The sequence below is a fragment of the Schistocerca piceifrons genome, chromosome X (genome assembly GCF_021461385.2).
Source record: "Schistocerca piceifrons isolate TAMUIC-IGC-003096 chromosome X, iqSchPice1.1, whole genome shotgun sequence".
NCBI classification, from domain to species: domain Eukaryota; kingdom Metazoa; phylum Arthropoda; class Insecta; order Orthoptera; family Acrididae; genus Schistocerca; species Schistocerca piceifrons.
This window is the reverse complement of record NC_060149.1, coordinates 275,074,127-275,096,591: the sequence shown is the minus strand read 5'-3', so window position 1 is coordinate 275,096,591 and position 22,465 is coordinate 275,074,127.

The window sequence follows — 22,465 nt, the reverse complement described above, 5'->3', positions numbered from 1 at the left end:
TCCTGCCATGGCACTCATTACTTTATGAGAATAAAGAGCTAGCCGTGTTTCAGAAGAACAGTATTTTCTGAATCTGTGTTGGCTGTTTTTCTGTAAGTCATTTTCTTCAAGGTTCAAACGCAGTATACGTTCCAAAATCCTACTGCAAATTGATGTTAGTGATATGAGCCTGTAATTTAGCGGATTACTCCTATTTCCTTTCTTGGGTGTTGGTGTGATTTGTGCAACTTTCCAGTCTTTGGGTACGGATCTTTCGACGGGCGAGCGGTTGTATCTACACTGGTGTCCAAAATTAAAGCAACAAACCACTGTTTCCCCATCCTGTGTCTAGTACACGATATAATCGTACAAACTGTCAACAGATGTCCGTTCGATCATGTCCTGCACAGAAGATGGTATTCTGGTCAACGTATAACCACGTCAACGATGACGTCAGGGCACCTATTAAACGGGATGGTGTTTGTTGCGTAGCCCCACATCCACAATCGCTGTGTACACAGCCACAGACGGTGCCGTATGGCACAGAGAAGCCTATCAGGGTCTCTGCCGTGGAGGGCCATGGGACGAATGGAAGCAGGACAGTCGCAAACTGATGTGGCCCCAATGGCTTAATGTCAACCGTTATGTTGTTTTTCGCATGTGGTCACAGTTTATAGAGATCAGAACTGTATCCCGAAGACCAGGGTGAGGCCGACCAAGTGCAACATCAGAAAGAGAGAACCATTACTTGGCTGTAAGGGCACGACGATACCGTCTTAGTACTGCACGGGAACTTGCATCTGACCTCGCAGCGCCCACTGAACGTGTTGTATAGAGGCAAACGGTGAGCAGACGACTTCGGCAGAGTGGCCTTTACTGTCGGAGATCTGTTGTATGTGTACCTCTGACGCGTCTTCACAGAAGGGAACGGAAAAAATTGGAAATTTGTGGTAAGATCTCATGGGACCAAACTGCTGAGCTCATCGGTCCCTAAGCTTACACACTACTTAATCTAATTTAAACTAACTTACCCTAAGGACAACACACACACCCATGCCCGAGGGAGGACTCGAACCTCAGACGGGGGAAGCCGCGCGGATCGTGACAAGACGCCCTAGACCGCTCGGCTACCCTGCGTGGCAAAGGGAAAGTCTAGAGTGAACATGCCGCTTGGACGGTCGAAGAGTGAGCCAATGTTCTTTCCACAGATGACTGCCTATTTGGTTTGGACAGTGATTCTAGACGGATTCGCTCTGGAAGGAATGTGGAACACGATTTCTGGACCCAACAATTGTGGAAAGAGACTGATATCAAGGATGATCCCTAATGGTGCGGGCAGCAATTATGTTGACCACTCGAGCACCTTTTCATGAAATTGTGCAGTTCAAAATGGCTCTGAGCACTATGGGACTTAACATCTGAGGTCATCAGTCCCAAAGAACTACTTAAACCTAACTAACCTAAAGACATCACACAGACTCATGCCCGAGGCAGGATTCGCACCTGCGACCGCAGCGAACGCGCGGTTCCGGACTGAAGCGCCTAGAACCGCTCGGCCACACCGGACGGTTATTGTACAGTTAAATCGGCCAGGTTTAACTGTTGTGAGGTATCGTGACGCGATCTTGGGACCTCATGTGCAGTTGTTGCGAAGTGCTGTGGGCCCAGATTTCGTGCTGCTGGACAATAATGCTCGACCTCATAGATGGCTGATGTTTTCTTGGAAACGGAAGATATTGTACCCATGGCGTGGCCTGCTCGCTCTCCTGATTTGAATCCCATTGAGCACGTCTGGGATGCACTAGGGACGCGGGTTGCATCGCCTTAGCATCCACCAACAACTCTCCAACACTTGCGCGCAGCGGTGCAGGAAGAACGTGCGTTATTGCCTCACTATGAGATTAATGACATCATTCACAGCACGCCCCGTCGTTTGTCAGGCCTGTATTGCTGCCAGAGATGGTCACATCCCATACCGAGCGCATTAACTAGTTGTTGGAATGTGTGTGTAAATCCGGTAAGTTGAAAGAAGCGAAGAACATTTTTGTCTATCATTATGCATGTTGCAGCTGTTTATGTTCAGTATTCTTTGTATTGTTTATGCTTTACTATTACCTGATTATACTGTTTTGTGGCTAAATAAATGCTACCTTGCAAAATTTCGGTTCGTTGCTTAAATTTTGCACACCAGTGTTATTGCTAACAAGGGAAATTCACCATCTTCCCCATTGCATCGCCCTCCCCCCCCCCTCCCCCCTTGATTTTGTGGTAAGATGGCCCATTGGATAGCCCTCAAAAATTGATCACAGATCAAGCACGGAAAGAGAAAGAAGGTATACTAAATTGTGGAAAAGAAGTAAAACAGAAACACTGAACGGTTCGAATTGAAGATGTGCAACATAGGGTGGCGCACAGGGACAGTTACGTCGTGGTCAAGTGGTCATGGTGTTGGACTCCTTATGCCCCACAACATTTTTTTTCACAGAATTATGACCTATCCGTGCGGTAATGAACGTATCTGTTCGCTCTGTACAAATTTGTGTCTGTATCGTGGTGTAACGTCCTTTTGAAACAGCGACGTGTAACAAAGGGACCTCCAGACGTACGTACCTCCTATTTGTTCTATACAAGTGCCACATGTTATGCCTGTTACGTACCGTTTTGGAAGTTTTGACTCTTGGATTCCTTCGTTGTAACGTAGTTCACACCCGTTTATTTGTTGTTTTCATTTCTGTGAGAGGTCTGTGGGGCACCTCGCCAGCTCTCGCTATCCATATGCTTGCAACGGTAATATATGGTTTCCACATGACTCATATTCTATAACCAATGTGCAGTTTGACAATTGCCAAGGCTACAGAAGGAGAACAGACACGTCAATGGCAGGACGCACAGTTCATAAATTTGTGGAGAAAAAAAAAAAAGAAAAGAAAGACAAGGGCACGTGGGGGATTTGAACACGGAAATCCCTCTTTACAGCCCAACACCGTGACCACACAACCACAATGCTACTGTTCTTGAGAGTCGCTCGATGTTGTACATCCTGAGCTTGGTCCGTTAACTGTTTCAATTCTGCTCCTTTTTTACTGTTCAGCACACCTTATTTTCATGCTGGATCTGTGTTCAGTTTTTAACGGGCTATCCACTGGGCCATTTTACCATTAAATATGAGAGGGGTGCGATGGGGAGTTTGCCTTGTAAGTATGGGGTTATTGTATCAGCATACTCTGAAAGGAACCTGACTGGTGCACCATCTAGACCGGGGGCCTTGCCTTAATTAAATGATTTAAGATGCTATGCTGAGGATATCTACTTCTAAGTTACTCATGTTGGCAGTTGTTCTTGATTCGAATTCTAGCATATTTACTTCGTCTTCTTTGGTGAAGAAATTTCCGAAAACTTCGTTTAGTAACTCTGCTTTAGTGGCACTGCCATCACGCAATGAAAGTATTGATTGCATCCTCATCACTGGTGTACTTTACATACGACCAGAATCTCTTAGAGCTTTCTGCCAGATTTCGTTGTGGAAACTATTAAACGCATCTGGCATTGAAGTTCGCGCTAAATTTCGAGCGTCTGTAAAACTTCGCCAACCTTGAGAGTTATGCGTTCTTTTACATCTGGCATGCTTTTTTCATTGTTTATAATCTTTTAATGTTACCCATACACACACATCTATGATGTGGGCACAAGCTCATAGGTTTTTTATTCAACGCTATAATGCAATGAAACAGCAAAGTACTTTGCATTTCCAGCCATATGGGAATCAGTCGAAGCCACTCAGAATAAACGATTGAGGGAGACATCAGATGTGTATATAGGACATGAGGGTAAAGAAGAAAGTGCAGTTTGCAGATAGGGAGTGTGAATTAACTCACAGAATAATTGAATGGGATTTTGCCCAGCATGCAGCATGTATTGACAGGTGGTAGAAGGTGGCACATGACTGTAGCTGTTTCCAAAAACGCTTCAAAGACCTGGGTAATATACTAGCTCCTGTGCTGCTTGAATGCTATAGATGTTGTATCTGGACGAGGATGTACTTACAGTGAATAAATTTACACCATGTTTATGCAAGTCCTTACCTGCACACATGTATGGGAGCTTGCTCAAACCTGTTAAAGGATGAGAGGAAGTTACAATAATAATACATCGCTTTTTAAAAATATAATTTATTTGCCACACAACTAACAAATAATTTTAAATTATCTGAAGCACACTTAACACTGTTTTCTTCTTCTTCATATTTCTGCTTGATCTGCCAGAGGAATGGGTATCTGTCTGAGTCTAGGTTCTAAATCACAGCATACTTGTAAATACCATGCATCCACGAAGCCTTCTCGCTGATTTTCACGTATACAATTGTGTCTGTCTGATCAAATACTCAAAGTAGTGTCACCATATCTTCATGAGTTATCCCAGGATCATTCCAGCAGATTCCATAATAATTACACATTATTCATAAGACTGTTTTTTTTTTTGGCTTGGTACACCTCAAGTTTATGGGTGGTTTTGGTGATACAACGTTTATGGAAACCATTACTGTTACGTTTCCAACATCTGTAAATATGGTGAAGGCAATAGCCTTAAAACCAAACTGCCCACATTCGTTGCAGAAGCCTTGATTGTCTATAATGATGCTCACATGTAGACGTGTTATCACAAAATGCTCTAGATATGACACAACACCCATTCATTTATACTACCAGTTGCACAATTCCCATCAGTGGTGAATAATTAATCACACGGTTGTACAGTTAAAGACCATACGCTGTGGTACCTGATTGGAAATTTGTGCTGAATATTCAGATTCTATACAAGCATCAGTAGGGACCAGTTTCATACTCTCATTCTGTTCTGAGCAATCTATCACAATGGTAGGTGCCAAGTTCTTAAATTTCCATGGAATGAGCAGGTATCAGTCGGCCTGAGTGACCGAGCGGTTCTAGGCGCTACAGTCTGGAGCTGCGCGACCGCTACGGTCGCAGGTTCGAATCCTGCCTCGGGCATGGATGTGTGTGATGTCCTTAGGTTAGTTAGGTTTAAGTAGTTCTAAGTTCTAAGTTCTAGCGGACTGATGACCTCAGAAGTTAAGTCCCATAGTGCTCAGAGCCATTTGAACCATTTTTTTGAGCAGGCATCCATCTTCTCCTTTAACACCTTCATAGTAAGAATGGCGAGATCTTACATATGAAGTAGCCGAGGTTCGAGAGCGTGCAGAGAAAAAGCGTGCGGCGCCATTCTAGTAGCTAGAATTTCCCGAATTGCCTTAGCACAGCTCCCCGCCATGGTTCTATACGGGCAGCAGCAGCTTGACTGAGGCGTCCAATGGCACCCTGTGTGTCGTCATGTGGTACTTGACGTAGATGCCACTGTCAACGATGGCTACGGTCCCGGCGGCCTCCTACCTACAGCCACAAGTGCTGTGACATGACTCCTGCCCACAGCGCTGTCCAGCAGACGGAAAGCAGGTGACAATGGCCGTGACACAGTGCTCTGTGTTGATGGCCTGTAAGATGCGTTCGGAGGCCGGTGTTGGCCCGATGTGGTGGCTGAGCCAGCTCCTGTGGTTTCAGAAGGGACTGCCCTGCTGCCAACGCGAACTGTGGTCCACTAACAATATTCTGTATCAGTGGCGGCTGCTGTGTAAGAGTACAAGAGCACGTGAATACCCCAACTTTCGACACCTGGCGGACTTATTGGTTATTTTTCTTTGAATGCTGTTAAGCGTAACATAGATGCTGCAAAATGAAAGATACGGCACTTACATCTACCACGCTATTGGTCCTCTAGACTCCGTCAACCTTAGCAACAGGGTCTCGAGCACATCTTCAGTTGTGCACGTTTTAAGGAGCTCGTAATTGCCTTACAGGCCAAATACATACGGACTTGATTAACTATGTGCACCATTCACAATGTGCACTTCTGCCCTTGCCACTCAATTAGAAGTTTACGTCAGTGCACCAGGTGGTAGCACACTGCGGCAGACTTTTATCCCCGTTCGCTCGGCATAAATCCTGCTAGACGATAGAACGCTCCTCAGATATGCTAATTTTATACTCCGTACTACATACTGTAGTACAATTAGATCGGACGTCAGTATATGTTAAAGTTGTACTGACAGTAAACCGATTTTGTATGTTTCTGAACGAGTTATAGTATATTAAGTTATGAATTTTATCATACAGTAATCCATTTGAGGCGCTGACAAGGGAAACTCACTATCGCACCCCCATCAGATTTAGTGGTAAGATGGTCCAGTGGATAACCTGTCGAAAACTGAACACAGATAAAGCATGAAAACAAGAAGAAGTTGTACTGAACTGTGAAAAAAAAAGCAAAATAGAAACGGAGAATGGTCCAAGCTTAAGAAGTACAACATCGAGCGCATTTCGCTAGCTATGACGTCGTGGTGAAGTAACCGGCACGATTGCTCAGTGTGTTCGGTCAGGGTAGTTGATCAATTCACTCAGCTTTTTATTACAGAGGTAATAAAAAGCTGAGTGAATAGATGAATAAATCAACAATGAACTCAAACGGGTCATGAGTAGCGTTGAAAACTTTCTCGTGCCATTTTTAATTTTTTTTTTTACAAAATTATCAAGTGTTCGTCTGGTCATTGAAATATTTGTTCTCTTTCTGTAGTCTTGGCAATTGTCATACTACACATTTGTTGTAGAATATGAGTCATGTGGTAAGACTGAATTACTTCGCAAGTAAATGTGATGAATAGTGAGAGTAGGCGAGATACCATATAGCCATCTCACAGAAATGAAAGCAACAAATAAACGGGTGTGAACTACGTTACAACAAAGGAACTGAAGAGTAAAAACTTCCAAAACGGAACGCAACTTCGAAAACGTTAAAAACGTGTTTTGACAGTGCACAGAGAAGCTGTGATAGTGAAACTGTTGCGTTTATTTCTTGCAGTTTATGTGACAAACTATTATGTTTTCATCATTTCGTTGGGAGTAATCACATTCACATTCATACAAACCCATAAACCAGGCAAGGAGGCATATCTCACTCGCTCATCAGGCGTACAAGTTTAGGTGCGTCGATAAGAGATCGTATGACGCACATACTGTCACCAATGTCTTGTATGATACAACAGACGTGTTTCCCGGTGGAGGATGCGGTTGACTTGTTGCCTTGTCATCAAACGTTTGCGGTTCCCATTCGAAAGCCACTTCCTTTCGCCGGCGGGGTCAGGGATTTTTTCTGCCTCGTAATGACTGGGTGTTGTGTGATGTCCTTAGGTTAGTTAGGTTTAAGTAGTTCTAAGTTCTAGGGGACTGATGAACATAGATGTTATGTCCCATAGTGCTCAGAGCCATTTGAACCATTTTTGAACTTCCTTTCGGCTGTTAATAGGGTAGTTGTGCAGATCGCTGTTGCTAACGGACGTTACACCACGACACAGACATAAATCTGAATACAACGAACACACACCTCAATGACCAGACAGTCAATTCATAATTTCGTGAAAGAAAAAATCATACGATGGAGCTTAGAACACGAGCTCTTCTGCTTTGTAATGGAACTCCGTCACCGCCTAACGGCGACGCCATGACTCTGCGTCTGTGCTCGATTTTGTACTTCTTGAGACTGAACCGTTCACTGTTTCTATTTTGCTTCTTTTTCACAGTTTTTACAGTACACCTTCTTCCTGTTTTCGTGCTTTATCTGTGTTCAGTTATTGACGGGCTGTCCGCTGGGCCCTCTTGCCACTAAATCTGAGGGGAGTGCGATGGTGAATTTCCTTTGTGAGAATTATAAGGGCCTAATGCGAAGGCCGGCCGTTGTGGCCGAGCGGTTCTAGGCGCTTCAGTCTGTAACCACGGGACCGCTACGGTCGCAGGCTCGAATCCTGCCTCGGGCATGGATGTGTGTGATGTCCTTAAGTTAGTTAGATTTAAGTAGTTCTAAGTTCTACGGGAACTGATGACCTCCGATGGTAAGTCCCATAGTGCTCAGAGCCATTTGAACCTAAAGCGCATCACCGTCGATTGTGAGATCGTAGCATTTATTCATGCTTCTGATATCTATTGTTCTTATGGTGAGTCAGGTTTATCTGTGCTGCAAGGCCCACATTGTATATATATGAAAATTCACTAAAAGTTGAATCACTGGTTTCTTTGATATTCACTTAAATGTGAGGTCGATGGCGGTGTGCTTTAGGCCCTTGTGGATCTCAGCGCCTCGTTTGTATTCTAATTAAGTGACTGTGTCGGTAGACATTACTGCTTGAGTTTAATCATTTCCACAAATGGCACTTTGTCTTTGGAGTTGGTTGTTTGTCGTGCGGGAATCGGCTTTCGTGTGCAGTGTAAACATTAACTATGTTGAATCTGTTTAATGCTAACAAGGAAGAGCAAAGCTGTGAGGATGGGTCGTGAGTCGTGCTTGGGTAGCTCGTTCGCTAGAGCACTTGCCCGCTAAAGGCAAAGGTCTCGAGTTCGAATGGTTCAAATGGCTCTGAGCGCTATGGGACTCAACTGGTGTGGTTATCAGTCCCCTAGAACTTAGAACTACTTAAACCTAACTAACCTAAGGACATCACACACATCCATGCCCGAGGCAGGATTCGAACCTGCGACCGTAGCAGTCGCACGGTTCCGGACTGCGCGCCTAGAACCGCGAGACCACCGCGGCCGGCCTCGAGTTCGAGTCTCGGTCCGGCACACAGCTTTTAATCTGCCAGGAACTTTCATATCATTGCTTCCGAGAACGGACCCTTTGATTGACGGAGTGCCGAAATCAAATAAGCGTAACTACAGGCGTACATCTGACAAGGAAATGTACAGTTAGCACAAATTGTTGTGTGGGCGCAGTGTAAGAATATCTGCTTTACAGCCCGGAAGTAAATTCGTGAACTAATACATCTGTTAGGAATCTTGCACATTTGTCCGAAAAAATGGAGAAGCACAAAAACTCCCACTTACACAAAAATGAGAAATGAAGAGTCTTACAAGTTTACACGTTATTTCGTTATTCCCCTAAACTGTACTTAGTTATGTACAAAACATAAAAATTTCACAAAAACAATTCTTTCTTTTGTCAGGTAAGCTATGAAGCTTATTATTATTATTGTTATTAGTATTACTGTTGTTATTATTATTGGCAGTGGCTGTAGTTATATAAGCTTGTTGATAAGCATAACAGTCATATAGCAGATGCTATTAATTTCACACTCTTAAATTTTTCTGACGCTAAAAATTTATTGCCACCCAGAATGTATACTCGCGAGCAGCCACTGTTCTGTATGGTGCCCCGAGAGTCATATCCCCATAATAGTGGAGCTCCGATACTAATGCAAGTAACTTTAATACAAAATGGCTAGGTATTTATAAGCTTTTGGCCTGCGCTTGCTTGAGTTTTGCTGTGCCTTGCTCAGAGGCTAAACTCATCCACGGCTGCCTGTGTGGAAAGTCTTCCGCCTTCTTCTTCTTTGGTACTGCTGTATCAACTGTTTCCATACTTTGTCAGGTCATCTCGCCTCGCAGCATTGCGACGGCTACGTTGAATTTTGTAAGACATAACATCCGTGCTTGCCTGCGGCTGGCGTTGCTGCGGTCTACTTCCTACTCTGCGCATTTCTAACCAAATACGTTCGGTGCGTTACAGTGCCCTCTTCTTTAACAAGACCCGGTCCCTTGGGTCATGTTATCTTCTGCCCACTTGTCTAATGTAGGATGCCTAGGAAAGCTACTTTCTTGGATCGTTAGACAACAATTCAGGCAAACCGTACTAATGAAGTTTATTACAGTAAGGTAAATGACAATACTTAACTTTGCGTATTCACAAAGGTGTGTTTAGATTTAGATTAGATTAGATTAGATTTACTTTCATTCCAATTGATCCGTAGTGAGGAGGTCCTCCTGGATGTGGAACATGTCAGAAAAACAACAATACATGACAAATATTTACAACTAAAACAAATAAGCTAATGTACCATTGCACAGGTCCCAAGTGGAATGATCGTCATTTTTAATGAACACTAAGAGTCATTTTACAAATACTAATGCACTGAATTTAAAATAAAAAACGTTTTTTATTTATTTATAAGGTAATAAACATGTAATACAACTACTGTAATACTTATTTACAATGAACACATTACTGCACTGAAATGGTGCAGAAGTTAGATTATACTTACACACACACACACACACACACACACAAATTTTCAGTGAACACATTACTGCACTGAAATTGTGCAGAAGTTATGTTGTACTTATATACAAATCAGTTGGTTTTACTAAGAAATTCATCAATGGAGTAGAAGGAGTTGGCCACCAATAAATCCTTTAGGCTTCTCTTAAACTGAATTTCATTGGTTGTTAAGCTTTTAATGGCTGCTGGCAAGTTATTGAAAATGTGTGTTCCTGAATAATGCACACCTTTTTGTACAAGACTAAGTGACTTTAAATTCTTGTGAAGATTATTCTTATTTCTAGTATTGATTCCATGAATTGAGCTGTTGGTTTGAAAAAGTGATATATTTTTAATGACAAATTTCATTAAGGAAAGCAAATGGTGACATGCAAATAATCAGTGTCCTTCGGTATATACAATTCCGATGCAAGCAAAACAATACAGTTCATAAGTCACTGCTGTAGCGTTCGGAGGACGGCTAGTCTTCAACTCGGGCGCGGCCTGGCGGAGCAGCGCTTGTATTCTTTTGGCCTAGATGCCGCTCCTGTCTCGGTGTCCTCCTAGAGATGGGTCCATCAGCGTACTATTGGCGGACGTCGTCTCGCAGCCCTCTCTGCTGTAACGTTCCAGGCCGACGTGCCGGCGCTTGACGTTACGCTGGAACATATCACCTTAAAATAGGTCATCTTTGTGCAAAACTAGAGTCGTAAGTTTTCTGGTGGCTGGCCCAGTTGGCTCTAGTCCGCTTCTTAATCAAGATTACTTTAGTCATTACGTTCTCTTATGCACTATTTGTCCTAAGCTCCGTCAGTTCCTTTTTAGCTTATCTTATAGTTATAGTTTCCTCTGTTGTCTCCTAGGCTCTGGGAATCCAGTCCACTGGGATTCGAACCGTGGCTGGTTCGAAACATCGTCTTGTGTTTCGCTTCTTGTTCATGTAAACAAGGACTATGCTTAGCAAAGTAAGTGGCGCTGGTACCTGGTATAATTAAGGTCAACGTCGTTTCCCTCTAGTGCTGATTCTCTCTGTACTAATCCACAAGCTGGATCAGTGTCTCCACGAAGACTTGTCCCTACTGCTCGCTAACGATTGTGTCTATGGACTGAATGAAGTTGGGCCTGAAGTCTGGTTCAGCATAATAAGATTCGCAACTGGTAACACCTCTGGCCAATGCAATCGAAGCTCCGAAATGCTCAGATGGGTTATTCCCAAAATTCTGCCAAGTAGACAGAAAGGTGGTCCCACTACTTCACAAAATGTCCTGTTTATTTATAATCCAATTCCTTCTGGCTCCAACCTTTTCACCAGTGGAAGCTTCCTCTATTAGAAACAACTGGCTACTACTATCACTTCATTGAGAGTAGAGTACGACAAATGTGCCTCAGTGTGTTGGAAGTGCAACTCAGGTCTAGACCTTTTCTTCCCAATACTTTTCAGCTTTCTGACACAGCGGTGACTTCGCTGTGCAGGTGTTCTAATCTTCTTTCACTACCCTGTTTGGACACACCTCTGTAACATTCCTGCATGCCAGATTCTTCCATTTCCTTATGCCTGCTCTTGTCCTCTGCAATTAATAACAGCCACTGCATTTTTACCCTGACAAACGTCTTCCCTGCCTCTAGAAAAGAAACTGAAATATACACCTTTATTCCATTGGTCCTTGCATTCACCGTTTCTAGGTTAGAATAGAAACTCAAGTTTGCATGACTAGGTTCCAAGACCAACTTTAATTCTGGTGGTAGCTCTCTTTGCATTTACTGTAGACCCTCCAGGTACTGATCTGGTGACAAAAAGTGTACTCACAGTCGTCTCCACACAGCTTTCTGCATAGCTTCCCCTAGTTCCGACACCTCTCTACATGCTTGCCCTACACTGTTCTTTAGGGACTGCAGTCGCTTTGCTTCCACTACTCCCCTATACAATACTTCTACTTCGGTGACGATCAGTAGCACAGCTATGGTCCACACCATCTTGTCTTCTGATGTACCTAACCTGAGGGCAGGAAAATCCATTACTTTTTCCTCTCCCCAAATTCCCCTCTTGTCCTGCAGTAGCTCATCTTGCCTACACTATACCTTATGTACATTTGTACGTAACAAACATAAAATATAAATTTACTCTTATCTTGTAGGTCTTAATGTGTACGGACTACTCCTCATTGGTTCGTCCATAACTTCTCCCTCGCTCCTCTACACCTTCTTTTTCAATTTTCCCTTTTGGTCAAAATCCATAATTCCTGGAAATATTTCCGAATTCCCTCGAAACAATTTCAAACGCCCCACACTTACAATTTTCGTCCTCGTTATCAACTGAATCTTAACTTCACTGGTGACATAGTTTCCACAACTTGATTGGCCCTTGATAACTTGCAAAAAAAATTTTCGTCTTGCCCTTTGGAGTATGAGGTCGGTAACATTACCCATTGGCCATCTTTGTGTTGCGACATTCTTGGTACACCACTCACTGCATATTCTTTCTTTTCTAGTGCATAGCCTTTCCCATATTTCCTTTATTACTCTCACAAATTCTTTAACATATTCTCCTGTCTTATTCTTGTTTTTTAACACGTCGAACGGTGATGGCATCTTATGAACGTATACTACCTCATATGGTGACAATATTATTCATGTGATGTTTTGAGTTGTACACTGAGATCACATACCTTATAAACATCCCAACTGCAAAGGCACCACCACTGTATAGTATCCTAGCATTTTCCCTATAGTACTATGCACTCTTTCCGTTCTTCCATTAGCTTGAAGACGTAAAGGACTGGTCCTTAATTTTTGCACATGCAGAATCTTACACAATTCCCTCAACAATCCCAACACAAAGTTGATGGATCTGGGGATCCATCACTATCGTCTCAGGTACCCTGAACTTCAGTATCCAATTGTTTACTAGCGCTTGCGCTACTGTTGCTGCCTTTTGGTTGGGCATCGCGACCATCTCCACATATTTAGAATAATGTTTTATAATCATGAGTACATATTTATTCCCTGCAGGTATTTTGTTGAAAAGACCTAAAATATCAATTCTGAGCAATTGAAGTGGTGCTAATGCTTCAGGTAATCTCTGCAATGGTACTCTCGTCCTACACAAATCCGTTCTGTGTGCACACTGCATACAGTTCCGTAGATACGGTCCTCGTCCGACTTGCTATTTGTCCACCAGTATCTCTTCGCTACTCTCATGTTGGTAGACCTACATCCCCGATGACATGTGAACACTTGATCATGCGTTCCTATAATATTCTATCCCTTATCTTCGCTGGCACCACCACTTGTGGTCCCAACTTAGCTTCTCTGCACAGCAACCCACCTTGTATACAAAACTGCGACTGCTTAGTAAACTGCTCACATTCGCTATCCGTCTTCTGTGCTGTCTGCCATTCCTTAAGCTCATTACCACTTATTTGTAACAATGCTACTTTCTTACTTAATCTGTTTGCATTCCAATGTTCTTTTCCAGGTTTATGTACGACCTCAAATCAGACTCTCTCAATCATATTGCCCATCGTGTCAACCTGCTAGGTGGATCTTTCAAGCCGAGTAACCATCTAAAAGCTGCATTACCCATAGAGATAGCACTTGATGTATGTGATTCCATAGATAAGGCTCAATATTGATTTTCTCTTGTCGCGCAATTCCTCTCTGCTGAGTTCATTTGCTTTGAAGCTAAGGCAACTGTGTGCTCTATGCCATATATTTCTTGAGGTAACACTTAACCAGGTGCATGGTTAAACGCATCACGTGACAGAGTGAAATCCGTATTGAAATCTGGAAACACCAAGATTGGAATCGATGTCAAAGCGTCTTTCAGTTTCTCAAAAGCACTTTGATGATCCGTTGACTAAACATTTTTGAACTTTTCTTTAGTAATTGTCAACGATTTGGCAACATCCACAAATCCTTTTATGAATCTCCTATGTAACTAGCAACTCCAAGAAACGATTGTAGTTCCTTCACCAATTCAGGTGCAGAATATTCACGTTTTGCTTTAAACTCAGGTCTGTCCTAAAGTCATCCTAACTAATTATGAGACCAAGATACGGCACCTCTTTCGACACAAAATTACATTTCTCTGTACTCAATGTTAAATTCGCGGCTCTCAGTCTCAGGGATACTTCCCTGTGCTGCTCCATATCACTCGCAGACGATTGTATCATCAAGAAACTCAATGCACTGAGGTGGTTTCAGTCCTCTGAGAGCTCTGTCCAACAACCTCCAAAACGTCACAGATGCCTTTTTCAGTCGGAAAGGCATCCTCTTGGATTGATAATGCACCCACAGTGAAGAAAATGCTTTTTGTTGTTTGTTCCTCCACAGCAACTTCTAGCTGATGGTAGCCACTCCCGAAGTCTATCGTTGAAAGATACTTACACTGACCTAAATAGACCATGATTTCCATAAAGTTCAGCAAAGGCTAGGCATCCATTATAGTGTTGCCATTCAGGTGTCGATAGTCACAACAAAACCTGTATTTTAGTGATCCATCTGCTGAATTCTTGAGAAAAGCGACAATTCCGGTTCCCATTGGGTGATTACTTTTTTCAATAATCCGTCCTTCTGCTGCTGGTCGATGAGTTCCTTCAGAATCGGCTGCAAGTACCTCAGAAATCGTATGGCAAACCTATGATTCATTTCCTGTAGGCATTCGGTGCTGTGCAATATGCGTTGCTGGCAACGGACATTTTGTAAAAAACAAATCCCTCATTTCCAGCAGTAACTCTTCCGTTCATGGCTTATCATTCCCCTTTAGATGCTTCACTTTACCTCGTAATGCAGTTTCAATGGCGTCTGGCTCTTGTCCTGTGGCTGATACCTAATGTGTTCCACTCTTCCTCCTATAGGCTACCCACGTCAGCAGTCAACAACCCCTTAGTTAACCTTAAATCCTCGGCGCTGAAATTATCCACAAACACAGGTACTATTTTATCATTATTTACCTTCTGTGTGCGTACAACACTTCTTTTCACTAAGCAACCCGCCTGATCCAATACTTCATTTACTTCCTACAGTTCCACTAAACACAACATCACTACCAGTAAGTTAGACTTAAGATTAACCCAAAGCGATTTACCAGTATCCGTAGGTACATAATTGTGTGAACCAAGTCTTAGTATGATTGTTCGCGGTTTAGATGGTTTGTCATACTCGACGGACTTGTCTTGCGACATCGCTACACTGGCAGTGGTTTCGTCCAGCTGAAACATTTTTCCGTCAAGCTCCACTATGTGTTGCCGAAGATTGATTTTGACGCAATACCGTTGCAAGAAATCCAATCCCAGAATCATGTCATAGCCCTCAATAGCCACGTAGAGCACAGGGTGCAGCAACTGCAGGTGGTTTCTCACATCGGTACCAATGATGTATGTCACTTTGGATCAGAAGAGATTCTGTCTGGTTTCGAGCGACTAACAGAAGTGGTAAAGGCTGCCAATCTTGCTTGCAAGATGAACGCAGAGCTGACCATTTGCAGCACACTCGACAGGACCGATTGCGGACCTCTGGTGCAGAGCCGAGTGGAGGGTCTGAATCAGAGGCCCAGACAATTCTGCGAGCGTGTAGTCTGCAGATTCCTCGACTTGCGCCAAAGGGTGGTTGGGTTTCGGTTTCTGCTGAATAGGTCCGGTGTCCACTATAGGAAGGAGGCGGCTACACGGGTAGCAGGGGCTGTGTGGGGTGGACTGGGTGGTTTTTTAGGTTAGAGGTTCTCGGGTAAACACAAGAAGGGCTACAGTCACAAAGCGTGCAGGCCGAACACAGGAAGAACGTAGATACAGGTACCATTGGAATAACAAGTATAAACTGTTGTAGCTGTGTTGGGAAAGTACCAGATCTCCAAGCGTTAATAGAAAGCACCGATGCTCAAATCGTTATAGGCAGTGAAAGCTGGCTAAATCCGGAGATAAGTTCAGCCGAAATTTTTGAAGAACTCAGCGGTGTTCCGAAATGATAGGGTAAAAATGGTTGGCGGTGGTGTGTTTGTTGCTGTTAGAAGTAGTTTATCTTGTCGCGAAATTGAAGTTGATAGTGCCTGTGAGTTAGTATGGGCAGAGGTCATTCATGGCAACCGGAATAAAATAATAATTGGGTCCTTTTACCGACCTCCCAATTCAGATGATACAGTTACTGAAAGGTTCAAGGAAAAGTTGAGTTTGATTTCAAACACGTACCCGACTTATATAACTATAGTTGGTGGTGACTTTAATTTACCCTCGATATGTTGGCGAAAATACATGTTTAATTCCGGAGGTATGCATAAAACATCATCCGAAATTGTGCTAAACGCATTCTCTGAAAATTATTTCGAGTAGTTAGTTCATGAGCCCACGCGAATATTAAACGGTTGTGAAAACACATTTGATCTCTTAACAACAAATAATCCTGAGATAATAACCAGCATCAAAACGGATACAGGGATTAGTGAACACAGGGTTGTCGTAGCGAGATTGAATATTGTAATCGCCAAATACTCCAAAAACAAACGACAATGCGCCTATTTAAAAAAAAAAAAAAAAAAAAAAACAGATAAAAATTCACTTGACGCCTTCCTGAGAGACAATCTCCGCTCCCTCCAAATTGATAATATAAGTGTAGACCAGATGTGGCTTGAATTCAAAGAAATAGTATCGGCAGCAATTGAGAGATTTATACCAAACAAATTAAGAAACGGCGGAGCTGATCCTCCTTGGTACACAAAACGGGTCAAAACACTTTTACATAAACAACGAACCAAACATTCCACATTTAAACAGACGCAAAATCCCCAAGATTGGCGGTCTTTTACAGAAGCTTGAAATTTAGAGCGGATTTCAATGCAAGATGCTTATAACAGTTTCCACAGCGAAACTTTGTCTCGAAACCTGGCACAAAATCCAAAGAGATTCTGGTCGCATGTGAAGTATGTTAGCGGCAAAAAACAATGAATAGCGTGATAGCAATGGAGATACTATCGAGGCAGTGCTGCCAAAACAGAGTTATTAAACACAGCCTTCTAAAATGCCTCCACAAAAGAAGACGAAGTAAATATTCCAGAATTTGAATCGAGAACAGCTGCCAACGTGAGTAACGTAGAAGTGAATATCCTGGGAGTAGTGAAGCAACTTAAATCATTTAATAAAAAGCAAGTCTTCTAGTCCAAACTGTGTGCCAATTACGTTCCTTTCAGCGTATGCTGATGCATTAGCTCTGTACTTAACAATCATATACAGCCGTTCGCTCGACGGAAGATCCGTACCCAAAGACTGGAGAGTTGCACAGGTCACACCAATATTCAAGAAGGGTAGTTGGAGTAATCCTATATCATTAACGTCGATATGCAGTAGGATTATGGAACATATATTTCACTACAAGCCACTTGTGGGGTACAGCGTCAAAAGCCTTCCGGAACATGTGTTCGAACATTATGTATTACCACGAAGAAAACGGTCTATTGACACACAGTCAACATGGGTTTAGAAAACATCGTTCTTATGAAACACAATTAGCTTTTTATTCGCATGAAGTGTTGAGTGCCATTGGCAAGGACTTTCAGATCGATTCCGTATTTCTGGATTTCCGGAAGGCTTTTGACACTGTACCACACAAGCGGCTTGTATTGAAATTGCATGCTTATGGAATATCGTCTCAGTTATGTAACTGGATTTGTGATTTCCTGTCAGAGAGGTCACAGTTCGTAGTAATTGGCGGAAAGACATCGAGTGAAACTGAAGTGATTTCTGGCGTTCCCCAAGGTAGTGTTATAGGTCCTTTGCTGTTCCTTATCTATATAAACGATTTGGGAGACGATCTGAGCAGCCGCCTTAGGTTATCTGCAGATGATGCTGTCGTTTATCCGCTAATAACGTCATCAGAAGATCAAAACAAATTGCAAAACGATTTAGAAAAAAATATCTGAATGGTGCGAAAATTCGCAGTTGACCCTAAATAACGAAAAGTTTGAGATCATCCACATGAATTCTAAAAGGAATCAGTTAAACTTCAGTTACACGATAAATTAGTCAAATCTAAAGGTCTAGGTATGTTTTTCGTTTATTTTTGGAGGATTTGGAGGTTACAATATTCAATCTCGCTACAACTCTGTGTTCACTAATCTCTGTATCCGTTTTGATACTCGTTATTAACTCAGGATTCAACTAAATACCTAGGAATTACATTTACGAACAACTTAAATCGGAAAGAACACACAGAAAATGTTGTGGGGAAGACTAACCAGAGACTGCGTTGCCCGCATCTCGTGGTCGTGCGGTAGCGTTCTCGCTTCCCACGCCCGGGTTCCCGGGTTCGATTCCCTGCGGGGTCAGGGATTTTCTCTGCCTCGTGATGGCTGGGTGTTGTGTGCTGTCCTTAGGTTAGTTAGGTTTAAGTAGTTCTAAGTTCTAGGGGACTGATGACCATAGATGTTAAGTCCCATAGTGCTCAGAGCCATTTGAACCATTTAGAGACTGCGTTATATTGGCAAGACAGTTAGAAAATGTAAGAGATCTACTAAGAAGACTGCCTACACTACGCTTATCCGTTCTCTTTTAGAATACTGCTTCACAGTGTAGGATCCTTACCAGATAGGGCTGACGGAGTACATAGAAAAAGTTCAAAGAAGTGCAGCACATTTTGTATTATCGCGAAATATGGGAGAGAGTGTAAATGAAATGATACAGGATTTGGGCTGGCATTTTTCGTTGCGACGGAATCGTCTCACGAAATTGCAATCTCCAACTTTCTCCTCCGAATGCGAAAATATTTTGTTGACACCGACCTACATAGGGAGAAAGGATCACCACGATAAAATAAGGAGAATTAGAGTTCGTACGGAAAGATATAGGTGTTCGTTCTTTTCGCGCGCTATACGAGATTGGAATAACAGTGAATTGTGAAGGTGGTTCGATGAACCCTCTGCCAGGCACTTAAATGTGATTTGCAGAATATCCATGTAGATGTATATGTAAAACGAGAAGGAAGTATTCAATCGTAGGTGGCGAAAATTAAAATACTATTAACATTTCCTAAAACCTAAAACCAATAATGATATTAAAAAACAAGTTATACATATGGAAACATACTGCACGTGAAGTGCACAATTATCGTTTCAAAATCGGCTTACATTATGAAAAGTAACTCGTATGGTTGTCGAGTATAAACCAGTGCTACGATCTCAAGGAAATTGCAACGTACAAAATCACTCGTCCCATCCAGCTCACCACCACCCTGAGATACCTTGGCCTCACTCTCGACCGTCACCTCACTTGGACTCCTCATCTCCTGACCATCCAGCAAGAAGCCCATTTCCGCCTCTGCCTCCTGAAACTCCTGTCTGGCCGAACATGGGGATTGCATCTTTCCACCATCCTCCACATCTACAAATTCCTCATCTGTCCTATCCTCTGTTATGCCAGCATTGCCTGGATCTCCGCCGCCCCCCTCCATCCCCGCTTTTATAAGGCCCTCCAAGTCCCAGAACACCACACACTCTGCCTTGCCTTCCCTATCTACATTCCTTCCCCCACACGACTCCTGTATGAACTCATCCCCTTCCCCCACCTCTTCTATTTCCTCCAACATCTCTGCACCCTTTACACTGTCTGCAGTTTTTGTACCCCCCCCCCCCCCTGATTTCCTCCTTCCTCTCCACCCCCGCTTGTTGCCGTACCTCTATTGCTGTATCCCTCCCTCTCTCTACCTCCACACCCTCAATCTCCTTCATCAAGACAATTTCCAGCACCTCCCCCTCCCAGATGTTGAACTTCGTCATGACATCTACCCTTCCTTCCAACTAACCTGGCCTTGTTCCCTCCCCCCTCCCCAGGTCCCCCCTTTTCCTCTCCCCTCCTTCTCCCAGGGCTGATTTTCCTCTGTCGCCCCCTCAGTCCCTGCTCCCCCTCCTCGACTGTTTCCCTCCCATGTCCTTCCCTCCCCGGCTCTCTTCGGCGCGCCACCCACCCGTTTTCCCTCCTCTCCTCCCCTCTCCCTCCCTTCTACCCTTCTCCCTCATCTCCATGTCCCTAGCAGATCCTCTCTGTTTGCTCATCGTCATCAGTGTGCTATGTCACTGTTGTGTTTGGTGCTGTTCTTCCGTGACATCAAGAACTGTGATTTCAATTGTGTGCTGGACTTGTACGTAGTGTTACTGTCAGTGATTGTTCTGTGCTACGCCATCCATCGATACTTTCATGCTCCGGCCATGCTTCACCTTTAGTTCTTTTAATTCTCCCAGTGTGTGGTTTTTTGTGTGTGCTAGTTTTTTATAGTTTTTATCTCCATTTTTACAGTCGCGCCCTTTTTGTCTGTTCTCCTCCATAATGTACCGCCTTTTTATATCTATGTACGCCATAATTTCTCCGTTATTTTACTTTAAATGTCTTCTATTGTATAATTAATATCTTTCAGCTGAAGAGCAGAGCATATGCTGCTGCCAGCCTGCCCCAGTTGGGAAACTGAAATACAATAAGGGAAAAAAAGTGTTATGCCATCCCCCTTCTTCTCCACCCCCAGCCAATTGCGGCGCCTTTACTGTTATATCCTGCCCTCTCTCCATCTCCATATTCTCCCCCCCCCTTTCCCAACGCAACTTCCAGCACCTGCCACTCCTGGATGATGAGCTGCAACCTGACATTTACCCCTCCTACCAACTGCAACCCCACCTTCCTCCCCCCTACTCCTCAGGGCTCCCTCTCCCCTCCCATTCACTTCCCTTCCCTTCCCTTCCCCTAAGTGGTTTTCCCCCTCCCCCACCACCTCCCTGTCCTATGGCCCCCTTCTGTGTCTCTGTGCTTCCTCCTGCCTTTTCTTCTCTCTTTATATTCCACCTCTTTACCTCCTGCCCCCGTTTTTTCCTCCTCATCCCGCCCCCCACCAGCCCCCCACCACACCTTCCTCCCCTCTTTTCCCCTCCTCTCCAGCCTCCAGTCCCTCGGCAGGTCACTACCAGCAGATTTTATTCTTCATGAGTGCTCTGTCGTTTGCTGTGTTTTTTTAAAGTGTCTTGCTCTGTGTGATTTTTATCCCGTGGCCGACTCCTGTATTTGCCTCCAGTGTTCTTTAAATGCACTTTGAATCGCCAGCTGTGTTCTTTTAACTTTATGTCGACTTTTTAACTGTCCCCCAGTGCATGTCCCCGTATTAGTGTATATTTGCTCATATGGGGCAGGGGAATGAAATTACAATAAAGAAAAACAAGTGTTACACTCACTCATCTGTCTTAGGCTGTGGTGTGTTATCTTCGTGTCTGCTCTATAGTGCAGCGTTTAAGTGAGTGTTCAGTGTTGTGCATCCCCTTTTTTAAGTGTCGTGAACAGAAACCATACTGTCGCTAGGTGTATTTTTTTTTTTTTTATCTTTTGCGAACAGAAACTAGACTGTCGCCGTGTTTTTCTAAACTGTGCCTATCTACTTACTGTGTGTCTTCATCAGCATCGTCAACCCCTTGTTTTTCTATTTTAACTTCCACAACTTTCTGCCATGTTACAGTTTTAAAAGTCACGGTTTTATCGCCTGTTTTTTATTGTTTGTGATCTCCTCATTATGTTTTTTAACTCTTCTGTAGGCTGGAGAGCGATATATTAAGCTGCTGTCAGTCTCCCCCCCCCCCCCCACCTTTTTAGTGGAATCGAAATTCAGCAAAGGAAAAATAGGTGTTACACATCCCTTTTAGAACATATGAATGCGTTACTTATTATTATTAAGATGGCTTTCGAAAAGCTCGCAAAATTGGGTGCTTCTCATTGCCAACCTCTCATTGAGGATGGTGGTGTGGGGAGATCCAAAATTTGCCTTTATTCCCTCTACATAGCAGCTTCAGTTGCGAGGTCAAATCAGGAGGACTATGCGCAGTGTCAACAAGATGGGTAGCAGAATTTGATTTTTCCACTATATCCTTCCTCTCTAATGTCACATGCTCACGAAATCTAATCTCAAGCCTTATACCAGTTTGCTCTACATAATAGACATTGCAGTTGGAACATTGTAATTTGTATACTCCTGATTAATTTTTTGGATATTATTAGCCAACAAATGGCCAAGTTTACCATCAGCTGAAAGACAAACAACAATTTTTTTAAATAGATGTTTCCTTGTACTAATAGATAAAAATAGGGCAATGTAATGAACTTCTTATTGCTCTTATTAACTTTATTAGTCACAACATTTGTTACTCCCTGTTTTTTGTCTTTGCCCATTTTATTGTAAATGTTACTTACATAGTTTTTAGGACATCTGTTCGTTTTTGCAATATATTTGATAGCTTCAAGTTCTGTTTTGTGATCAGAATCTGACAATGAAAGCTCAACTATCCTATTAATGGCAAAGTTTAAAAATGCTTTTTATGTAGATT